The following is a 24,367-nucleotide window of genomic DNA, read 5'->3' as shown; positions in this document are numbered from 1 at the left end:
AATGTGAACTCATGTTTGTTATATATATTTCTATGGGTAGATATATAAATAAACATAGATATGTATGCATCATATTATGTGTAAATATATATGTTTGTATACATATGTATATATTCTACCTTCTTCTATTGAGAGTCTAGAAGCAATGACACTCTAGCAACTAACAATGAACATAAGTGAGTGACCAAATTTTAGTTTCAAAATTCCATCTTCTTTTAAAAGGAACTCAAGATCCTTGAGGAAATAATAACTGATTCCAGGATGGGGGCAAGAAAGTACAAGATGACCTTGGAATATCTTGGAGTGCAAGAATGTAAGAAGGTACTTAAAGAATAATTGGGCAGGGCGTGGGTCAGTTGCATAACAGATAACATGTCTAAACACAGATCAGAAGAATAACTGGGCATGTCAAAAGGTCATAGGAGCCAGTTTTGAAGAAGCTCATACTGGCCAAATCTTAAACAATATGAACATTAAAATAATAATAGGAATCAATTACAACCCAGTGTACAAAACAGAAATCCCTGAGATAATATATACATACATACACACATAAATATACATATATAGATACATAAAAGGAGCAATAAGGGAAAAGCGCTTTCTTAGTAGAACTCCTGTTAACAAATGCTGAAAAAAAAAAGACAGAAATAGAAAATTACCATATGGAAACAATCATACTGGTAATTGATACAGGCAGGAGTAGTCAATGGATGCTAAGGCTTCTGGGTTTGATGAAGAACAGGGTATTGGTATAATCTAGTATCCTCCTCCAAAACACCTAACAATTACAAAAGGGAAAATGAAGACTTTATAATGAAGAATATTATGGAAACCAACATGATCAAGGTCAACATCAAAAAGTTAAAAACATGACTTTCATAGAAACACAGAAAGAACACACATCAAAGAATTACAAACAGTTCATTTGTAAACAATCAAAAAATGTTAGAATAAATTGTTGGTTTAGACAATATTAAGAGAAATTATCCAGAACTTGGAAATAAGGCAGTACTTGCTTTCAATATTATTAAAGAGCAAAGATCTGCCCCAGGATTATTTAAGGAAAAGTTCGGCAATTTTTTTCTGTAAAGGACCAAAGAGTATATATTCTTGATCTTGCAGGCCACAATGTCTCTGTCACAACAAAAGCAGCCATAGACAATACATAAACTAATGGGCATGGCTGAATTTGGCCCATAGTGGGCTGGATTTGCCCTGCAGGTTGTTGTTCATCAAACTCTAATCTAGAGAAACACACTTTGTTTGACTCCCTGTTTATTATTGATTACAGGTTCCAGATCAGTGAATTTACATATTAATCTGTACTTTTTTTTTCCTAGAGGAAATGTAAGTAATTTCTTTTGTTAGAAAACAACCTCAAGGCATGATTTGTTGCACTGTAGAACATTACCAGTTTTATATTTAACTGAGAAATTTTATACTAACATTTTATTAAAATAAATTTAAAATTAAATTAAAATAAAAACATTTTATTAAATATTCTTTAACTGTTCTTTGAACTTGTATTAATATCTTCTTGGTTTCCTCATTAATAAGTAAGTGGAATAAAATCTTTGACATGCAACCACTTTTTATGGGAGTCATAATTTTATCTTTTTGAAAAATATACTTTAGCAATACAAAGTGTCCTACAGAGCAGAAAAAAAAAAAAAGATGGTAGGGTTATCATTTCTAATGGACAAATATCTACAATTTAACATATAACTTCAAATTGTCCAGACTCTAATCAAATAGTAAAGAACAAAGTTAAGCACTGGTACATTTCTCTAGAGTATATAATCTATGGATAATCCTTTGCATTCTCTAGTACAACATGAAAGGATATGCTTCATTATCTTCTGCCTTATTTCCCAGTTTGAGGGAAAAATTTTAAAGGAAGGAAAAATGGGGAAACCCTTATTTAATGTAACATAAGAGGAAATGGGGAAAAAAGAAACAAGAATCATAATAAATTGAAAATTCAATATAAGAGAGCAGAAATAATCCTAAACCTATCAATAATTACAAAAATATGAATGGATTAAACTCTCAAAAGTAGATTTAAACCAAACTCTGTTAACAACAAAAACAACAAAACACCAGGCTAGTTATAATAAAAAGAAGCCTGATAGTGTCAGATTAAAAAAAGAATTGAAGGCAAGCATCATTAAGAAATGAAAGTATGTATAAATCAATAAAAAATGTTAAAAAAATTTAAAAAAAAATAAAAAAAATCAATCAATAAAAAATGTTTCAAAAAATTCAAAAAAAAAAAAAAAAGAAATGAAAGTATGCCTCTGTTCATATAAAAGCCATAAAATGTTAAGGAACAATCAATACAAGATGTATCAAAAAGATAAAAAATCCAGAACTTCAAAGAGAAACTAACAGCTTCATAAGAACAGTAGGAATTTTTAAGGTACCTGTTTCAGATGGCAACAGATCAAGCAGATTTAAAATAAATATGGATAATGTCTGAATAATATAACTTAACATTTGCTAATGTATATAAATAGATACACACATACAAACACATACATACATATATATCTGTGTATGTATACATATGTATACATATATATGAATATATATGTACACAGTCAGAAAGTAAACATTTTTTTCTAATATAAATAAGAAATTTATGATAAATAGTCACGTGCTACCCACAAAGGAAGTTTCAACAAAACACACACACAAACCAAAAAAAAAAAAAAAAAGATATTATGTGTACCATGTTCACTGCACAGAATGTAATGAAGCTAGATAGATAGATAATTAAGATAGTAAGATTTAGAAAGGTAAAACCACATGAAATAATAGTATATAGAACATTTGTTGGCTTTTAAAATTGTAATTAAATGCATAGTGTATTTTAAAATTGATAGTACCTTAAAACTGAGAAATATAAGCCCAAATCTTTCATTCAAAATTGCAAAATCCAGAAAGCGCTGAAAAAATCTAAAGTAATTTTTACATTTGTTTGGCAGCAAAATAAAATTTGATCCAAAGTTATTTAGTAGCAAAAGCTGTTCTGAACGGACAGGAGGCCATTTAAAGACTTTATGCTACAGAGTGTGAATATTCATGTTGGTGGCAAAAGCTATTAAAATTTTTGAGTAATCAGTGCTGCCTCAGGCCCCTCTAGAAGAAATTACATTTATGCTACCATTCTAAAATCTAAAAAATTTTGAACACATCAGACCTCAAGTGGTTTCTAAAGGGACTGTAGACTGGTACAGTATTCCTTCTATATTCTGAACCTAAGAAAAAAGAGTAATGAAGGAAGCTTGTCAGCTCCAATACCTATTTTTCCACCTCCTGAAGCTTCCCAATCAAATATTTTTCTGTGGCAAGACTCCAATATTATGACTATTATAATATGCAAAGTTAAACTGTTTAACCTTTTCTTTCTTTCCTTTCATGTAGAGAATGATGGAATGCAAATATTTTCCCTTGCCTAGAGGCAGGGTTTGGATATTAAGAAAGAGAACTAATATTTTGATTGTTAATGATTCAGCCTCTAAGAGTAATGAGCCATCAAGTTATTGTTGGGGGAGTGGGGGAACAGGAGAACTAAATTTGAGGGAAGAAAAAAGTGCCTGTGAGGGAATTCTGAACAGAAGGAAATAGTTTCCCAAGGCCTTCCTCTCATCCCTGGCAAAAAGGTAGCTGAAAAGAGGTGAGTAAATAAAAGAGGGTATCAGAAGGAGTCCTGGGAGCTTTGGAGCCCAAGAAGAGAGCCTGCTACCTGGGAAGAAACAAGTAGGCAGGTCTAATTAAGGACCACTGCCAAGAGCACTAGTCCAGTACCCAGATGGTAAATGGAAGTTGAGCAAGCAGGAGTCTTCACTTGTGTGAGAATGTCACTACTCCAGTTGATCCTCTCTTTAGCAACAAGAAAGGACTTCAGAATCTAGTGGTTCACCTATTAATTCTGAGCAGTGATGATGCCTTCTGGGATACAGGATTTTACTAAGCCCTGTTTGAATAACCTGTGGAGGAAATCTCCCTCCTGGTTATGATACATTAGGACCTCTCAAGCCCAAGATAGAAGAGATGAAATTCTGGACAACTAGTGTAGTAGTAATGATGGGGAAATCATTCCTTGCATTTCTGCTGTCAATGACGGATACAGAATTGAGTAAGATTTTATTTTGTAAGTAGACTAAGAGACTATCATACATCTGAATGATTTGTAAATATATAATAATTCATGTTACCAGGTATACCAACACCTCTTTATTGATAGTTGTTAGCATAAGTGTGGGCAGTTTTAGTTACTGAACCAATCTTTGAAATAAAGAAATAAACCAGACTTTGAAATAAGGAGTACAATCAAAAATTACTAAGAATAACTGTAGCGTATGTAACAAATTTAATGGAAAAATGGATTTTGAATAGGCACTACTAAAATAAACTACAACAACACCACCCTGAGAAATTTCTGTAATCTTAAAGACCTAGTTCCCATGACGAGTAAGTCTGTATCTCAAGCCTGGAGAAGGAAGCAAGATCTTGTCTGTCACACTTTCATTGACCATCATTTTACCCATTCAAATCTGCCTAAATTTCATCCACACATGAATTCATCTCTTCCTTAAGAGTTTCCATAAATGACAAGCCCAAAGGAGCATTAGGTTAGATGATAATTTTCAAAAGAAGATAAAATGATGACTCTTAGACAAATATAAAATTCACACATGTCAAAGATGTCATTTAACTCATTGATTGAGGGACCCATTTCAATGGGTTCAGAAGGAGATCTCAAAGAAGACACACCTTTAAATCTGTAATATTGAGATGAATTTGCAAAACTGACGTTCTCACAGGAGGAAAAACATTTCCCTTCCATTAGACAGAATTTTTTTTGCATATCTACAGATAAGAATTATTTGCATTGTTATCCATTTTCTACAACTTAACTTTCCTCTGTATGGAGTTGTAAAATAGCTTAGAGACAAAGCTGCATATCCCTGTAGGTTCAGATAATCCCCAAAGGCTCTAGCATTGCACTGAATATATGGACAGTAATTTCCTTTGCTTATCCAGAAGTCATAAATTTCCCCATTACAAATATTACTTGAATACAATTTTTTAAATGTCACAGCTATTTCTGCAATTCTCTATGTCAAGCTGAAGGTTCTGTTTTAAAGGAAATGTTCATTACTCCTGTGGATTAAAATAAAATGTCAAGACTTTTTGATAATTGTCAAAGTATCAATGACAGTGAGTAGGCAGAAATGATTAGTTCCTGTTCTGATACTTAGTAGATATACTTACAGTTTGCAAAAACTTAGGCAAGGATAAAGAAATTTTGTCAATCATTACTTTAAAAATAATGTTCAGTAGAAGAAACATCTTGAAAATCATCAACAGCAATGTCAATAGATACGTTTATATGTGATGTGATATTTCTGAGTAGAACTAAGGTCAATAAAAGGATTCTGTTAATTCTCTGGAAAGGTTACTAAGAGAAAATGTAGCAAGTAGTTCAAACTTTATTAGAGACATTTTAAAGAGACTTGGGCCACTCAAATTGTCATTCTTGAAATATGTTTTACACTCCAAGACAAACAAAAATACAGTAAATTAAATGCTAAGGATAACTGACATATTAACTATGGATCAAAACATTGGTACAGAAAGGTTTTCTTTAACACATTATACATCACATATGTTGAGATCCCTTATTTATAGCCCAAAGAAATCCAGCCGCTTTTATAATTTTGAATTATCATATCCCTGCATAAATGCTGTAGCACTGACATATAATTGTAAGGAGCTCCCCTTGGGATTTATTTAATGCCAAGTCTTTGGATCACAAAGAAAACCCTAAACTATAATATGAGGAAAGTTTCTGATTTTTAAAGACTATTACTAGCTGATATGACAGAATTATCTTACAACAAAAAGTAGGGATTTTCCTTATTTTTCAAAGAAAACTGGGAAAACTCTGTATTACAGAAAAACATACATCAGAGTAATCTTCTTGTTAAAATTAACTATAAAATGCAAGAAACAACAATTTGACACATTAGAGAACACTGATGGCAGGCAGAACTTGAAAAGCAGCAGTCCTAGTGAGAAGGTAAGCACACTGAGATGAGCTTCTGCACTGTGTTTTTCCTCAAGGAATCTCCAGATTTGCAGCAGAAAGAGAGGCTAAACACAAAGACAGTCTGGCTTGTAGCACTCTCACTGGACAGAATTTGGAGTTGAGGGCAGCCAAAAGGGTTAAGACTTGAGGAAAATGAGAAAACACATGAAAGTGTGCCTGAAATTCTGCATGCAATTTCCCTGCAGAGAGTTTGCCAGCTCTGAAACTGCACATACACAAAGCAAAATATAGTAGTATACTAAATAGGTAAGCAAAAATTTTGGCAGTACGGTAGTACTGAGGACACGTAGATTATAATTCAGGGCTCAAAAAGTAGAAGGGATGAAGGAAACACCCTGATGATTGTACCTGAGGCCATAGAAAAGCTATACCCTAGAAATCAAGACTATGTCCTGGGAATGAAGGCAAATTAGAACAAGATCAAGCCTATCAGAGTAGAGAATCCACTCCTGACTAGATCAAGGTGATCTACCAGATCTCTTCTTGTTCAAATGAAATTATCTTTGGGGAAAGAAATTATCCCCCAGGACCTCTATAATTTTTCATTCAGGATATCAATATTCCATCATAAATTACTAGAGAAAACTAGAAATTGGAACATGCAACAAAAAATAGGAAAATCTGAGAAAAGAAATAGAACTTAAGATGATCAAGATATTGGAGTTATCATTAGAGATTTTAAAATAATGTATAATATATTCATGAAAATAGAGAAAAGTATGGAAATTTTGTAAGAAAACAGGAATCTACTAGAAAGAAACAAGTAGAAACTGTAAAACTGAAAGAGATAATAATAGAAATGAAGAATCCAATATATGAGTTTAATAGCAGATAAGGCAAAAGTAAAGATTAGTAAACTGGAAGAGATTAACCAGAAAACATCCACATGAAAAGTCAAAGAAAACTAAATGGGGACAATTCAATAGGAAAAGAACAGTCTTTTTAAAAGTGGCACTGGCCACTTTTAAATTCACATGCAAAAGAATAAAGTTGAACCTGTAACTTACACCATATACAAAATTAACTCAGAATGGACTGTAGCCCTAACCAGAAAACTAGTCATAAAACTTTAAGAATAAAACATATATCTTCAAGATCTTAAATTTAGATTTGGCAATGTTTTCTTAGGTATGCCATCAAAAGAACAAGTCACAAAAAGAAAGAAAATACAGGGGGGAAGGTATAGCCTAGTGGTAGGGTGCATGTGTAGCATGCACAAAGTCCTGGGTACTGCCATTATAAATAAATAAATAAATAAATAAATAAATAAATAAATAAATAAATAAATAAATAAACTTAATTACCTCCCCCCCAAATTAAAAAGAAAAGGTAAAAGTAAAAAAAAAAAAAAGAAAGAAAGAAAAAGAAAAAATACATAAATTGAATTTAATTATATTAAAGCATTTGCAATTCAAAAGACATTACTAAGAAAATGAAAAAAATTCAAAGAATGGGAGACAGTATTAGCAATATGCATATATTTGATAATGGATGCAGCCAGAATATATAAATAACTCTTACAATTCAACAATAAAAATACAAATAATCAATTTAAAAATGGGCAAAGGATTTCAAAAGATATTTCTCCAAAGTAAATATACAAATGTCCAATAAACACCTAATGTTCAAAATCATTAGGCAAATGCAAATCAGTAAATCAAAATTACAATGAGAAACCATCTCCTAGCCATTAAGATCACTAAAATAAAAAGACAGACAATAGCAAGTGTTGGTGAGTTTGTGGAGAAATTGGAACCCTCATACATTTCTGATGGGATTATAAAATTTCCCAGCCACTTTGGGAAAAATGTTTGGCAGTTCCTCAAAAAGTCAAACATAGTACTAATGTATGACCCAGCAATTCCACTCCTAGGTATATGTCCAAGAGAACTGAAACCATATGTCCCTAGCAAAAAGAGTACATGAATGTTCAGAGCAGCATTATTTGTAACAACCAAAAAGTAGAAACAACCTAAATGTCCATCAATTGATAAATCAATATTAAATGTGCTAAATCCATACAATAGAACAGCATCTGGCCATAAGAAAGAATGAAGCACTAGTACATGTTCATATAGATAAATCTTGAAAATATTAAGCTAAGTGAAAGCAGCCACACTTAAGTGATATTTTTATGATTCCATTTATATGAAAAGTCCAAAATAGGCAAATTTATAGAGACATAAAATAAATTATCAGTTGCCAAGGCCTGAGGAGAAAATGGAATACGGACTGATAATGGGTACAGGGTTTCCTTAGGAGAGATGAAAAATTCTAAAATTAGACAGTATTTACAACTCTGCAAATATATAATTGGACACCATATTTACAACTCTGAAAATATAATAAAAAATGCTGAATTGCCATACTTTAAAAGGATGCATTTTATGGTATGTAAATTATATTTCAATAAAGTTGTCATAAACTTAACAAAGGTAAAATTCAAAAGCAAAAACAAAACTAAGAAAATTCAATGTAAATATATGCTAAAAGAAATACTACCAAGGGTTCTTCATTTAGAAAAAAAAATGACCTACCTGGAAGTTTTGTGATATAGGTTTTAAAAAAAAAAGCACTAAAAGTTCAGAATGTAAATAAATCTACATTAAAATTAGTTGATTTATTTTAAAGTATCTTATGTGGTTTAAATTATATGGAAACTAACACATACAATAACAACAGCACAAAAGGTGAGAGTTAATGGAGTGACAATGCTTGTGAGACCCTTGCATTATCCAGAAAGCAGTAATAGCACTAATTTAAGGTAGATTCCAGTTTAATGCAGACAGTAATAATTCAAGAATGCATGTTATAATCTCTGCATTAGCCAGAAAGGAATATTTTCAGATGTATTACCATCAAGCTAATAAAAGTAGAAAAAGAATAATAAAATATACCTAGTAATTCAAAATAAGCTAGGAAAAAAGAAAAGGGAAGAAACAAAGACAAGAAGTAAAATAAAATCAAGCTTAATATAGTAAATTTAAACACAAATATAACAGCAATTATATCAAATATAAATGGACTATACCCTTCAGCTGAAGGACAAAATTATTCAAAATAGATTTTTTAAGATCTGTATACTGCTTACAGGACACTCACCTTAAATGTAAGGAAACAAAAGTCAAAACGTATGGAAAAAGATGTGATAGATATGCAAACACTAACCAAAAGACAGGTGTTATAGCTATAGATAGATAAGATAAAGAAAACTTTAAGTTAAAAATAATAACTAGAAATAAAGAGAGCTATGGAAATATAATTTTTAAAAAGAGTCAATTCAAAAGTACATTTTATATTCTATATTTCTATGCAGCTAGTAACAAAGCATCAAAATATATACAGCAATAACTGACAGACTAAAGGGATAAATGGATAATAAACAATTCTGGCTGGAGATATTAACAAAATTCTAGTAATGATAAAAGCAGACAAAGACGTAAATAAAGATATAGAAGAACTGAACTGCACAGTTACCACACTTGACCTGATTGAACTACATAGGAAACACCATCCAACACAACAGAATTCACATTCTTTTCTGGTGTGTATGAATCATTTATCAAAATAGAGCATATTATCCCAAATAAATCTGAAAGGATTGAGTCAAACAGAATAAACTCTTTGATCAGTATGTAATTAAGCTAGAAATTAATACAAAGAAAGATATCTAGAAAACCCTCTAATACTTCAGAAATTAAACAATTCTAAAGTAACTCATAAGTTAAAAAAATGTTGAAAATATTTTAATTGAATGATAATAAAAATATATCAAAATTTGCAGGAAAAGTTAAAGGCTTAAATGCACATATTAGAAAAGAAGAAAAGTTAAAAACCAGTTATCTATGTTTCTATCTCAAAAGGAGGATGTTTCAGAAAGAAAACAATAAAGATAAGAAGAGAATCAAACAAACAGAAACAAAGATGCAGAGAAATTTTTAAAAGCCAATTTTTTTTAAATGAAAAAATAGACTGACTCTTAGAAAGGCAAAACAGGAAAAAATAAAAGGAAAGAAAACATAAATTATCATTATAAGACATTTAAGAAGTGAACATTACCAAAGACTTGAGTCATTCAAAAGATAATAGGAGGCTATTATAAACAATGTCATGTCACAGAATTTGAGAACTGAGACAAACAGAAAAAACCGTTGAAAAACACACCTTCCCTTAATTTACATAAAAACAGAGAGAAAATTAGAATAGTTTCATATCTGTTAAAGAAATTGAATCTGTAATGAAAAACCTTTCCACAAAGAAAAATATAAGTCCAGGTGGATCCACTGGTGAACTGTTGCAAATATTAAATAATAATAATAAAAGCACCAATTTTCCTAAGGAAAAAAGAGAACATTTCAACTTTCTTTTATATGACTGATGTAAACTGATACCAAAATCTGTCAAGAATATTACAAGGAAGGAAAATTATAAGCTAATATATTTTATGAACATGTTAATAAATAAATAAAACAGTAATAAATTGAAATTCAGCAAAATATAAAATCAGAAACACTCACACACCCATACACACATTAGAAAGTATTACCAAACTTGACCTGACTGATCTATAAAGAACAGTACTTTCCACACAGCAGACAACATTTTCTTCTCAAGTACGTATGAAACATTTCACAAAATAGATATTATAATGGTCAACAAACAAATGGGATATATTCAAGACAATGTAAAGTTGGTTTAATATATAAATTTATCCAATGAGAGATCTACTTTCAATCTGGTGGAGTAAACTCTATAGGCATGGGAGAAAAAACAAAAGTAAGTTAATTCTGAAAGTAATTTAAACTTGGAAGAAGATTATGATGAAATATTATTCAGCAATAAAAAAGAACAAACCACTGATATTTGCAATAACATAGATGACCTCAAAAATGACAGATATAAATGTTTACTTAATGTATGATTCCATTTATATGAAATTTCTAGAAAAGACAGAGCTCTAGAGATAGAAAGCAGATCAGTGGTTCCCTGCAGCTAAGAGTAGGAATGGGGATTGACTATAAATGAGCGGGAATAAACTTTGGGGGTGATGGAAATGTTCTAAAGCAGGACTGTAATGACATTGCACAAATGCTTAAGTTTATTAAAATGTATCAAATGGTACACTTACACTACGTAAGATTATAAATTAAATCTCAATATGTATTTTAATCTTTAGCTAACTCCCAAATCATGCATATGTCAGAAAAATTCAGATAAAGATGAAAGAACTTAACTGTGATTTTAGCTTCTACGTAAGAGACAGTGTTTGAAGTTTGAGCCCAACTAACTTTATTACCTACTAAAATGAACAAAAAAAATCAGAATTTTTGGAAGATTATAACTGAATCTACAACATAATACTAACAATGTCCAAGACACAATTCAAAATTTCTAAGTAGATTTTTTTAAAATAGTAAAATGTTACCCATTCTCAAGAGAAAACACAATAGATGTATATCAAACCTGGATGATCCAGAAACTGGAATTAGCAGATGTCAAAAATCTAGAAATAGCAAAATTAATTAAAACCACCAAACCAATAAATAGTATTTAGTTAAGACTTTATTGTACCTGTAAGAACAGTTTGTGAACTGGGAGCTTTCAAATTTAAAACTAATATGAAGCTCAAGGACAAGACATTATAAGGTGGCTTATAAAGTGAAAATGATCGATTATTATAATGGGGGGTTCCAAATTGCGGGGGATTGATTAAAAGGGATTACCTGATACCATTTTTAGGAAGATGAGTCTGTTTCTTTTATGATTATCCGAAGCACTTATAAGCAGCAGCCCAAGTTATGTCTCAGAATAACTAAATTAAGTTTCACTATGTGGCTTAAGTGGTTTTGTCTGCTCAGGGAATCTTCAAGCCTGGGCTCCATTTTGTATTTCATTTTAATATAGATAAGGATTTTTAAAGGAGCTATTATAACTAAACTCAGTGAGGTAAAGAAAAATATTCTGGTAATGAACGAGAAGTTAGGAAAATCTCAGTAAAGATACAGAAAGTATGCACAAGAAACTAATAAATTTTAAAATTGAAAAATTAAATCTCCAAAATTAAAAAAAAGACCTTGGATAGTCTTGAAACCAAAACAGAAATGACAGGAAACAGCCAGTGAGCTTGATGATATAATAGAAATTATCCAATCTGAAGAACAGAAAAAAAATTAGAAAACTAATAGAGCCTCAGAGAACTCAATATCAAAATATTTAACACACATGTAATTGGAGTCCCAGGATGAGTAGAAGTATGGTAGAAAAAGTGTTCAAAGAAACAGCCAAAATTTCCCCAAAGTTGGTGAAAAGCATAAATATAGAAACCTGGTGAACCCAGAACATGATAAATATAATGAAGCTATGTGCAGGTACATCATAATCTAACTGCTAGAAAACAAAGAAAAAGAGAAAATTTTGCAGTCAGAAAAAAATGAAATAACTACACAAGAAAATAATGGTTCAAACAAACACAGACTTTTCATCTGAAACTGCAGAGGCCAGAACTTCATGAAACAGTATTTTCCAGGTGTTGAAAGAAAAAAAATATGTCAATCCAGAATCTCAGATGCAGCAAATATATTTTACATAGATGACGGTGAGATAATGTTTGCAAATAGAAGAAAACTAAAAAAATCTATCACCTAACATAACTGCTGAAATGCTAAATATAAGTCTTCAGGCTAAAATGATAACACATGAAAACTCAGATCTTCAGGAAGGAATAAAAATACTTAGATGTAAATGTAAAATTCTGAATTAACATAAAATTTTTTTTTACTTCATTGCTTTAAAATACATCTAGATGTTTAAGTCAAAAATTATAGAGTTTTCTTGTAGGATTTATAGTATATATAGATGTAACACATACGAGGGGGGAGAGTATAGCTCAGTGGTAGAGTGTGTGCTTAGCATGTACAAGGTCCTGGGTTCAATCCTCAGTACCTCCACTAAAAAATAAATAAATAGATGTAACACATATGAAAATTTTGCATAAAGATTGGCTGGAGAATAATGGACCTATATGGTTGTAAGGTTTCTACATTTTATGTGAACTAGCTCATTATCAACTCTAAACTGAGATTAAAAGTTAAGGATATGCATCAGAGCAACTACTTAACCTAGGATTATAATCCCTTAAAAAGCAAGACCTGTGTTTTATTCATCTTTCATCCTGAATCATAAACCACAGACTAATGAATCTAAAGGCTCAATAAATATAATAACACAATGTTTGTTGAGATGCTTTCAATCAACTCCTTTTAACTGGTACTTGTTTACAGCTGAGTCATGATTCTACTCTTAGCACAACTGGATATAGTAAAGGCATAATAAATGTGGACTATTATACTTATTAGTGTTCCAAATGATATCTTTGGGACACAATAACGTCATGGGTCACAAATTCTGAATCATCAAAGAATAATCAATTCACAGAAAAGAGCACAGGTTTTAGACTGCTCCGACTTAGGTTACCTATGTGACCTCTTAATTATGTCTAAAGTAAAATGGTGATCAAACTTGCTTTATAGGGCTGTTGAGAAAATTAAATACAAATTAATGTAAATTGCTTAGCACAGTTTGGCACAAAGTATTTGGTAACTATAGGCTGCATTCATTGAAGGAAGTTTTGGGGTTGACAATACTCAAAACAAACTCTTTAAAAATTTGTAATCTGTGGACATCATATATATCAACTCTGTACTAATCAGAATATCTGATTAACTGGAATATCTTCCCCAATCTTGATGGATCACTGTGTTATGTGTTACATGACTCCGCCGTGTTATAAAAGCTTTCATATTTTCAAATCATTTGTTTTGTGTCCACCAAATAAAAAACAAAATTGGACCTACTATCCTATCAGATGAAGTAACAGTAACACAGATCCACTATACTTTTGCAAAGTCCTTGGGACTTGATGTCTTTTGAAATTCAGCATGTCTTGGATCTAAGAAAGTTGTGGCTATATTATGTAACAACCTTAGGGGAATCTGGCAGTTGCTTTTAATCAAACACATTAATAATTCCTCAGTCATACGTATTATAACACAGGCCCTCCATATCCATGGGTTCTACATCTGGGGATTCAACCAACTACAGACTGAAAATATTCAGAAGAAAATTCCAGAAAGTTCCAAAAAGAAAAACTTGAATTTGCCATGGGCTCTTAACTATTTACATAACATTTACATTGTATTAGGTAGTATAAGTAATCAAGAGATGATTTTAAGTATATGAGAGGAAATGTGTAGATTATATGCAAGTACTACATCATTTTATATTAGATACTTGAGCATCCAAGAATTTTGCTAACCACAGGAGTAACTGAAACCAAGCCCCTGCAGATATCACTGGACTTCTACATTCACACAAAGTGGGATAAACTGTATCTATACATTGCCATAGATTATTTCCAGTCACATCTTACCACTTCTTGAGTTTGCTACAATATGTGCCAATTTCTTCAGGTTTTCAAATTTTGAATTGCAAATAAGGGACTGTGGACTTGTAACATCAAACAGTTAAAATGCATTTATCATGATCCAGGCATGTTATAAATGTTTTGCATATGAATATATTTGATCTACAACCACCTTACCAGGTAGACACTAGGATTAGTCTCATTGGACAAATGAAAAAAACCAAGGCACAAACAGGTTAAGTAATTTACCCACAGTTACATATCTAATAAGATGAAGAATAAAGCTTCTGTTCCAGAGCTTATTCCTTAACCACCTTGCATTGCTGGCTCTCTAAAGTCTAATTTAAGTTCTAATTATCTGTAAAGCAACACATTTAAAGGTCATTCTAAATAACAATTCCAAAATTCAGCTGGATATCAGTCAGTTTCTGGCCAAAGAGACCATCAGGACTGTAGAAGAACTCCCCTGCTCTGTGTGCACTCTTGCATTGTGAACAGAAATAGAAAATCTTACTCAAAATTCCAATATGCACAGTATCCACCAATATGTACCAATAATCACTTTTTTTTTCTCTGCCATGCTGGCAGTGAAAGAAATAGCAGGGAGTGAGAAATTGGTGGGGGAGGCAAGCAGAAGGGAAAATAACATGTGAAAATCAATCGAATCCCAAGCGGGTAGCCTTTTGTCATCCCCATGTGTTCAGCCCCTCTCTTGAGAGAACAAGGTGGCAAGTTGTCTGGGCTTGACTAGAAGTTGCAATGCATTGGGTCTCCAAACCCCCTCTTGAGAAATTATATAAAAGTCACATTCAAATGCTGGTTATTGATTTAGAACATTTCTCACCTCTGATTCACTCAATGTATTAAAATACAACTTGAAAAGCTTCACCAGAATTTTCTATAACTTAAATTCAATTACAAACATACATTCTTTGAGGTCCCATTAGTAATTGTAGAAAATCAAGTAATCAGCATTTTCCAAAATAGATTTCTTTATAGGTATATAGTAACCATACTCTTTCCAAATATCTTCTGTTTAGGTGATTGGCTTTGCAGTCTAGGACATTACTGTTGAAAATATACTTTTTTTAATGAGATGTTTTCATTGTTAGTCAAAGAAACAAGGTATTCATTGTGTCCCTTGCCATCCCGGATGTAGTCAAATATAGGCTGTGCCTGCAAGTTGAAAATCATTTTAATTATATGTCTATATTCCTGTTGGAAAACAATCTGCTTTATTTTATACTCTTGTTTTCCTAGTCTCATTTCATGCCCTGGGCCCACAGGTAATCACAGCATTGGCTCTTAAATTTGAAAAACAAGTTTAGTGAGATTAGATTTGATTCTCCTTGGTGAAATTGTTGATTCACTGTTATATTGTATTTATAGTATTCAGAGCACATGCAGAAGGTAAAGAAGTCTAAGAACCAAAAGGTCCAAAAGCTACTTAATTTTAAAAAAAGGAAAAAGCTAAAACAGCCAGACCCATCTTAAATGATCCGAAAAACAATGAGACTGTAACAATATATGAACCACCTCCAGCCCCCAGCCCCCAGCCCTCAGCCTTGGATGCCATCAAGTAGTTTAAAAAAAGAAAAAAAAAAAGCAGCAGCAGCAGAAGCTTTAGATCAAATGGGTAAAAGCGGAAAAGGACAAAACTTTATAGATGAAACTTTCAAACAACTCAGTAGCCCCTATTATCTCTCTCCCCAAGGGCAGAAGGGCCATTACTGCCACTGTGGGACAGTGAAATATTTTCCTCATTGCCAAATTGAACCGATCTCCTCTCTTATGGGTGATCACAGCAAGGGGAAGTACACTAAGTGAATCGGGGAAAGAGATTGCCAGCAGGGATGTCTGCAGACAAGGCACGAAAGAGCTCTTCTCTGGGTTTTACCAAGGCAATCACATTAAGGGAAGAGAAACTTTCAATCAACTAGAATGAAAAAGGTTATTATCCCAGAAGTTCTCTTTTTTCACTGGGTTACAATTAAACATCATGGGTGAAGAAGAAGGAAACTAGTATTTGAACATCACCGCAGTCTAGGCATTTTGATAGGTACTTTGTTCATGTGATCTCATTTGATGTTCTAACAAATGCTGTAACCTAGATGTCTTCTTCCCTTATTATACTGATGAGACTAAAGCAGACAAGCTGGGTAACTTATCCACCACCACTCTATTAGTAACTGATAAGATGGGATTCAAATACAAATCTGTGTGACTACAACGCATGTGCTCTTTCCACAGCATTTGGAAAACTTTCCCTCCCAACAAACAGGTTCCCTCTTTCTTGCTTCTCTTCTCAGAAATATAAGCTCATTTCCCTCTCCCTTACCAGAGGCAAGAGTTCTCCTTCAAACTGGATCATCCTTGCTCCCCCTCAAACCAAGACTCCTCTTTAATCAACGATTTTACCTTGAACATCTTCAGGAAATCCCATTTACAGAAACACAGTGGCCTGGGAACCAGCAAAGTCAGGACAAAAGGACAAAATCCTTTCAAAATGTGCTTGGTTGAAATGGAGGGGATGGACACTGCTTTTGTTTGTAATGCAAATGAACCCTGCATTTGGGTTTAGGTCTATTCTAGATCACCCCTCAAAATGATATTTGTGTACCCAAGTGTCAGGGATGGCCTAGCCTACAGACCTCCTCAGAAGGATGCTGCCCTGTTAGGATCTCTGCATTTGAGGATGGGAAATGTGGAAATGGACACTGAGCAATCTTCAAGTTCTTCTTTATTTTCTAAATTTGTCTTCACACAAGACTTTACTGAACAGGTAAGGGAAAATTAAAGATGAGTGTGGGATAAAAACTTTGAAAATGCATACAAAATATGACTTTTCTAACAGTCCAGAAGCTAACCAGACACAACTCACAGCAGTTTAATTTCACCTACACAGTAGTTCCAGCATAGTTTGCACAATTCAGGATACCTACTTTGCTGCCACAAGGAGAGTTACATGAATAGTGTTTACAGTTATTTTGTCTAGGTCATAAAAAGGCATGATAAAGTATTCTCAGCACAGAACGCTTCTTCAAAAACCAGAATTTTTCTATTTCAGATTTGGTGTCTTTCTTCTAGCCTGCAACTGGACAGATTTCTTCCTAGCTTCTTTACTAGTGGAAAACAGCCAACTCATTTTTTTCAGAAGTTCAGTATCATTCAACTTTATTAAATTCTCAGGCTTCTGAGAATACTTGTGACTTCTATGTGCTGCTCAGATGTACACATTTTAAAAACTGAACATATTGTAATTTATTCTTTACTTTATAAATGATAATCAGTTAGAGTAAAAGGTAAAAGTAAAATTTTTCTGAAGTCAGTATATGAAGGATTACAGTTTTTCCCTTTGACTGGAAAGTAAGAGAATATGAACCTTAAATGATTAAGCTTAGGATGTAATGACTAATGACAAGAGATACAAAAGACAAAAGAAAAGCTCTTAGGCCAGTTAAGTTGACTGTGTCCTGAATGCAATAACAGTTCAAGAATATTTATTTAAACAATTTCCTTTGTTCTGATTTCACATTCATCAAATAAGCTTCAGATTATAATATGACATCTGATGTTCAATTATGTACAGAAAGAGAATGATCTAGTCATAGACTATATTATAGTTTTCTGATTGGTGTGACAAGTATATTTCCCATTAAAAATTAATAAATTAGCACTAAATTTTGGATATCAACTTTGTAAATATGGTTTACATGAAACTGTCACAGAGAAATGCATCCATTTCATGAGCTGACTAAAGCTTCAGAGCTTCAAGCCTAGACAAGCTCAGGGCCAGATCACTTACTGTGATAAATTCACCAAAATAAAGCCCCCTCACAGGGTTCTGTGAGGTGTCTAGAAAGCCAGCTGCTGGCTTGGCCCTGACAACACACCTCTCACAGAGTGGGTCTGTCTTCACATTTCTATTCCTTCTGTGCACCCGTGTTAACCATAGCAGCCCACTAACAACTGGCATCCTAGCCAGCTTTATGAGCAGGAATTTACCACAAACAGAACATATTCTTCACATCTAATTGGGGGGAAAATGTACTTTCGTTGTTTTTTCATCCCACTTATGTCAATTGTCAATTATCACTTTCAGCAAAAATAAAAAAAGAAAAAAGAAAAAAAAAGAAATTAAAGAAGGGGAAGTCAATCATCATTGCCTTCCCTTGCCACCAAGAACAGCAAGCTAATACATAAATGATAACACTCTAAAATAACACTCCAGATTTACAGGCTTTTTCCAATTTACTACATACATGTTTACTTTCATCAGTTTTGGTAAGAAAATACAAGATTTTTTTTCCTGTGCAATATTCTGTCTCTTGAACATCTAAAAGCAGACAGATTTGTAAATCCATCATCAAGGTAGGATACTATAAATATATTTTATTCATATTTACCCATGATATCTAGAGAGCTGTTTGCTTTCCCGATGATTTCTGGGGAAAAGTGAGAGCTCTGCTTTACAAGACTACCACAAACAGCAGTAATGTAATTTCATGACAGCCAACATGAAGAAGCACTTCTCTTATCAGTTTCCAGGTGTATTTTGAATTAAATCAACTGATATGTATTGAGTCCATAATATGCATGCTCAGCACAGAGGAATCCCCAAGTTTGTATTCATGAAAATGTTACATTTGAAGGAGGTTTTAGGTATCTATTTGAAATTGTGTTGAGACAGAGACAAGAGGGGTCTTCATTTGTTCTCATGTTGCTACCATAAAAAGTTTTGGATTTTTCTGTGAAATATGAAATAACATCTATAAGCCTCAGTTCTAACCATATGATGGACAAAGGAGAATTAAAATTTAACTTGAACATCTTACTCACATAGGCCTTAGGTGCAGTCCTGTTGGTCATTAATAGCCTTTGAAACTGCTGATTAATCAAGGGCTGGCCACTGCATGCACAAGCATGGAATCCCGTGGAAAGAAAGTATATATGATTCTGTCTCTAGGAACAACAAGCAATGTCACCACATACAACACCTTATTCCAATTCATCAATAAAATCTTGGTAAAGAAAGAGAAAAAAAGTTACACAGTAATGATAACCATAGCAAATGTGCATGATTTATTACCTCTTGTATTAGCTCTTTTTAAATGTACTTTTGTGCTTATTGTTTTTATAACGTGATGACACATCTTCTGAGTGGATGGGAAGGCTGAGGAACCAAATTCCTCAGTGTCTTGGGGAATGTAAGTATGCATTTTCAAGATGGCTTTGGGAAAAGAATTAGAGTGATCTCTAATGAGAAGATACTATTTTGCTAGGTTTGGAGAATAGACTATGCCAAGAGTTACACTGTTCTCTTTCCACAAATGATAAAGCCCCTCTAAGAACTAAAAGATGCAATGTAGCTGACTGGAAACAATACTGAAAGTCTCCCAGACTGAATTTTGGTGGCTTCCATATATTGTGCGGGGGTTGGAGGGGTTGTTTCTTTATTTCTTTGGTGTAGCACTTTTAATCTCCCTTCATGGACCTCATCTCAACTTCTATTTATCTAGCCTTTTTCATAGTGTCTCTCAATAATTTCAGTGTAAACTGAACTAGTTTCTCTACCCTCTGCAATTTGAGATATAGTGGACACTTGTCATTAGCCATTCTACTTCTTACAGCACTCTAACGTCCTTTTAGGGAATGATTCCCTTCTTTGTGTATTACTGTAGTTGGAGAGTAATTGGGGGTGCCCGTCTATCAGGTTCCCATTTCTAAATATAGCCAGAGGGTGGGCACGTGACCTAACATCAGCCCATTGAATGTTTTCATCCTACACTATGAACAAGTGAGGCAATAACAAATGGTTGACAGTCATATACAGGGTGTCAACAAAGCAGCAGAATCCTGACAAGACTGTACTTCCTGCTTCTCTGCTCTTCAGAGATCCCTGAAATCCTCTTCATTCCCAAGCCTCATCCCCTCTTTAGCCTCCAACCAGATTGTGAGAGTCCTTGATATCTTTTGAAACACTTCAGTTTTTCCTTAGTCAGTGGACTTCTGTTGCTTGCAACCAATATCCATCATTAACGTATCATATAAATCAGTAACTGATTATATATTTTTCCATAATTTTTGTACTTCAATTTTGTCTCCATAACAGGATTTTTAGTTGCAGAGTTAATATCTATTAAATGCTAAAAAGCTTCAGATAATAGAAAACATAAACTGAAGGGGATTTTTAAAAATAGGTTCTAAAGAAAGACACTATAGCCAAAATAACTTGCCACAGGTGATTCTACTTAGCAGTGGATTCATGACTAGAGCAAGGATTACCTGCTCTACAGTTTATTACTCTTTCCATCAGAACACGCTTCCTTCTTGTTCATTAAGTGTTTTTTTTGGAAAACATTAAGACTAAACTATGAATCATATTCTCAGATAATATTCAAAGAGAATATAATATGCATTCAAACAAGGAGCCCTAAGAGCAGTTATAGAGCACTCTAACAAAACAACAGAACTGCATCCGTCATTTTAGGATGTCATCCCGTGGAGCTAATGGAACACAGGAAATAATTCCTAAGAATGTGCCAAAGAAAGTAATTTCCCAGAAGAACCCAAGGAAATATACTGCTGTAATGATGACTGCAATAACTGATATACTATTCATAAGCCTTCATTTATCATGAGCTTTACAGAGTTATTTCCATACTGAACAGAAATTTTTCTCTCGGTTTCTTCCATGAGATGGCCACAATACTTAATGTTCCAGGATTAACTAAAAGGTATCATGTTGGATTCAGAGTGACTATTTGCATAAGTGCAGCAGAGAGAAGTTTAAGGATTATGCTGAGAGGTCTGTAATTCATATTAGAGAAGAAGCCAGGAACATTGAGGCAAGCGGGCTGAGCACACTTTCCTTGCAGTCCATGTATTGTTTAACATGGTTATGGAAGAATCGTACTCTAATGAGAGACAACATGTATTGCTCCTGCCAGAGATTTCCATCTCTGGAATTTATAGCTACATCCAAGAGGAAAGGTTTACTGTTCTGGGGGTTAGATCACAAATATCAAAGAGCAGAATTTTTAGCTGCCATGCTTTCTTTATTTTCTATACATTTTCTACATGCTAGCAAATTAATAGTTTTTCTTTCTTTAGGCATGATTAATATGAATTATTTATAACACTTGAACCCATCATTCAGTCTTACAGCAAACAGATGTATCATCTAGAATTTAGATGTCAGTCATAACTACTTAAGTATGTGCACCCCCATGATGAGCAAGGATTTAATTCTCAGGAATGAAGAGTTAAGTGAGATGAAAAATGGAATAGCAAAATATGAATTTTTTATAACTATTTTGATATAGTTCTAGCATTGAGGTCATAGAGAGCAAATGTAAGATGTCTTAATAGTTTCTCATCTCTGAGACAAGAATTATTTAGAATTCTATGCTATGTGTGTCCCATTAAATAATATTAAGTTAATAAATTCAGAGTCTTCTACAAAGAGGCTAGAGTCAAGAAAATGTCTATAAAATTTCTGAGGAAAGCAAAATTGCCATCAAAATATTTTACCTTCTGTTACTTGGCTTTCTGCCCATTTTACCAGAAGCATCTTACATCACTGCCTTTCTGACTAAACTCCAGCCATATGACCTTTTTCCTCAATCTTACCTTGGGGCACTTTACACTTTTGCCCCAGAGTTTAGAATGAACGGCTCTTTCTTATCATGGAAGTTCTCACCCAAAGAGTCTTCCTAGACCACCCACCACAGCTAAAGTAACCTTCTACCCACTCCCATCCTCACAGTTACTTGCTACTCGTTACTTTATTTCTTTCCCAACATTAAAACCAAACAAAACTATCCATTTATGTGGAATTCGTTTCTTTATAGTTTGAACTCTATGGAGGAAAAAACATGAAACAGTTTTCTTTCTTTCTGATCACTACTTTCAACTTCACACTATTCAGTTTTCTTTTCTTGGCTCTTAATAACTCAGGCAGCTCTCAAAGATGCCGGGTCACTTTCAGTTATTAAAAATCAGTCTAGTTCATTTTTAAACCTCAATTTCATTCTCTTTTTCAGGGTGTTTCTTTACACTTCCTCTCCATTCCTTACAATATTGGGGCTTCTGGAATTGGGGATGAAAAAGGAAAAAAGAAAGAAAGAGAGATAGTCAAGATCTTATGTAATTGATTGCCTCTCCTGGTCACTGAAGCTTCCCTGGGTAAGACAACCTGCCTTTCATGTTCTCCTTCCAGAATGCCTCCAATTGCTGATTCTTCAGGAAACCCTGAGGTATCCTTGATATAGACGCTCCCATTCTGGCTCACATCTTCCAAACTTCCCACAGCAGCTGCCCTAGTGGCACACCACAAAGCCCTTGATGTCAAGACCATCTCACGAGGTGAGATACCAGAGGATCAGCTCAAGGCCATCTACAGTTTATAGAGTCTATTTGAACTGCAGAACTCTCATATCTTCAGTATGCAAAGGTTCAAGTACAGTGATCTCTGTTTCGTCATTTTTTCCCAATTTTTTTCCTGTCTGTTAAAATGGCATGGAGGCAGATCAGCAAGTTCATGCATAACCAGATGATCCAATAGAAAAATAAGATGCAGTCTGGCTTTCTTGCAGATATCCCCAATCTCTATGAGTGGCTCCCTTGCAGCTCCCCTTACTTGGCTTTTTAGGTTAATAAACACCACTTGATTTTGGGGGGATAGCTCCTCAACTCCACCAAGTAGAGAAGAAAATGCCAAGCACTCTCACTTTAGGCAGCTGCTTCTCTCTTTCTCTCTCCACCCCTTGCTAATCTCGTGTAGGAGAGACTGAATGGGAATGAAGAAATGGGAGCTGGCCTGATGATTCAGGAGAATCAGTTAAGCAACCACAAGCCTGGAGGGCATGTCTGTCCCCAGTTTATTGCCATTGTCTTTAGAATCCGAAGCACTCAAAACATTTTTTAACCTCGGATTTTGCTTCCAAGCCATCAATTTATAAGTAACAAGAAAGGTCTCTTTTACTTAGCATCCTATATTAAACTTTATTTTACTTATGTCTGTTTATTTTTTGTACCTCCCATGAAAGCAAAAGTTTAAAGAGAGCACAGATGCCTTAATTCACTACCAGATGTCCCCAGACTCTAGTATATGGCTTTGCACATATGAGACACTGAATAATATTTATTGATTGATGGTATAAATGAAAGAATAAGAAAGTTTAAGGAAAGATGTAGTTTGGGGGTTTTACTACTGCCCAGTGCTCAAATCAAATAAAGGGATTCTAGGTCTAGAGTAGTGACCAGACTAACTCTTCTGTAACAAGTCAGCCATCAAACTGCAACTAGAATCAGGGTCCCCCCTCCCTTTTTTTCTTTTCTTTCTTTCTCTTCACTTCTTCCTCCATTACTGCCCTCCCTCCCTCCTTTTCTCCTTCCTTCCTTCCTTCCTTAAACAAGGAACAAAAACATGTAGTACCTCATATTGATACATGGGGTAAACAGAAAAGATACATTAATTTAAGGTGAAATTTTGAAATGTTGGGAAACCAGAACAGCAAATTGACTAATTTAGAGCAGATCTTTGATATAAAACTGAGTTTCAAAAGACCTTAAGCTAAGCAAACAACAATATAGCTATAGACAAAGAACCTAGTGTCCTTCATATCTTTAATATGAAAAAAAAAATCCTTGGTCATACAGTTGCTTTTCCTCCAAAACTTTTGAGAGAGAGGATACTATTTCTTCAGTTCCTCTTACTACTTTTTTTCCTTAATCAGAGTATTTTCTGATCAAATTCACAGTGGAAAAAGAAAAGTACTGAGCAATGTCTCCCACAGTTCCCTTCCTAAATTCCCTCTCGA

The 24,367-nt window shown here is 33.6% G+C and overlaps 1 long non-coding RNA gene across 3 annotated transcripts in view; it reads right to left on the bottom strand.

Moving 5' to 3' along the window:
* Positions 1-24,367, bottom strand: part of LOC107033850 (uncharacterized) — a 58,442-nt gene that overhangs the window by 21,814 nt on the left and 12,261 nt on the right. For 2 of the 3 annotated variants that reach the window (XR_001459379.3, XR_004190699.2), the window contains exon 4: positions 19,383-19,505. The exons of the other annotated variant lie outside the window; for it this stretch is intronic. This is a non-coding gene — a long non-coding RNA (uncharacterized lncRNA). The remainder of the gene's footprint in view (positions 1-19,382; positions 19,506-24,367) is intronic. 3 annotated transcript variants of the gene reach the window in all.

The sequence above is a fragment of the Vicugna pacos genome, chromosome 7 (genome assembly GCF_048564905.1).
Source record: "Vicugna pacos chromosome 7, VicPac4, whole genome shotgun sequence".
NCBI lineage: Eukaryota > Metazoa > Chordata > Mammalia > Artiodactyla > Camelidae > Vicugna > Vicugna pacos.
Note: the sequence above shows the minus strand (reverse complement) of the source record. Positions and strands in the feature narration are given on the sequence as shown.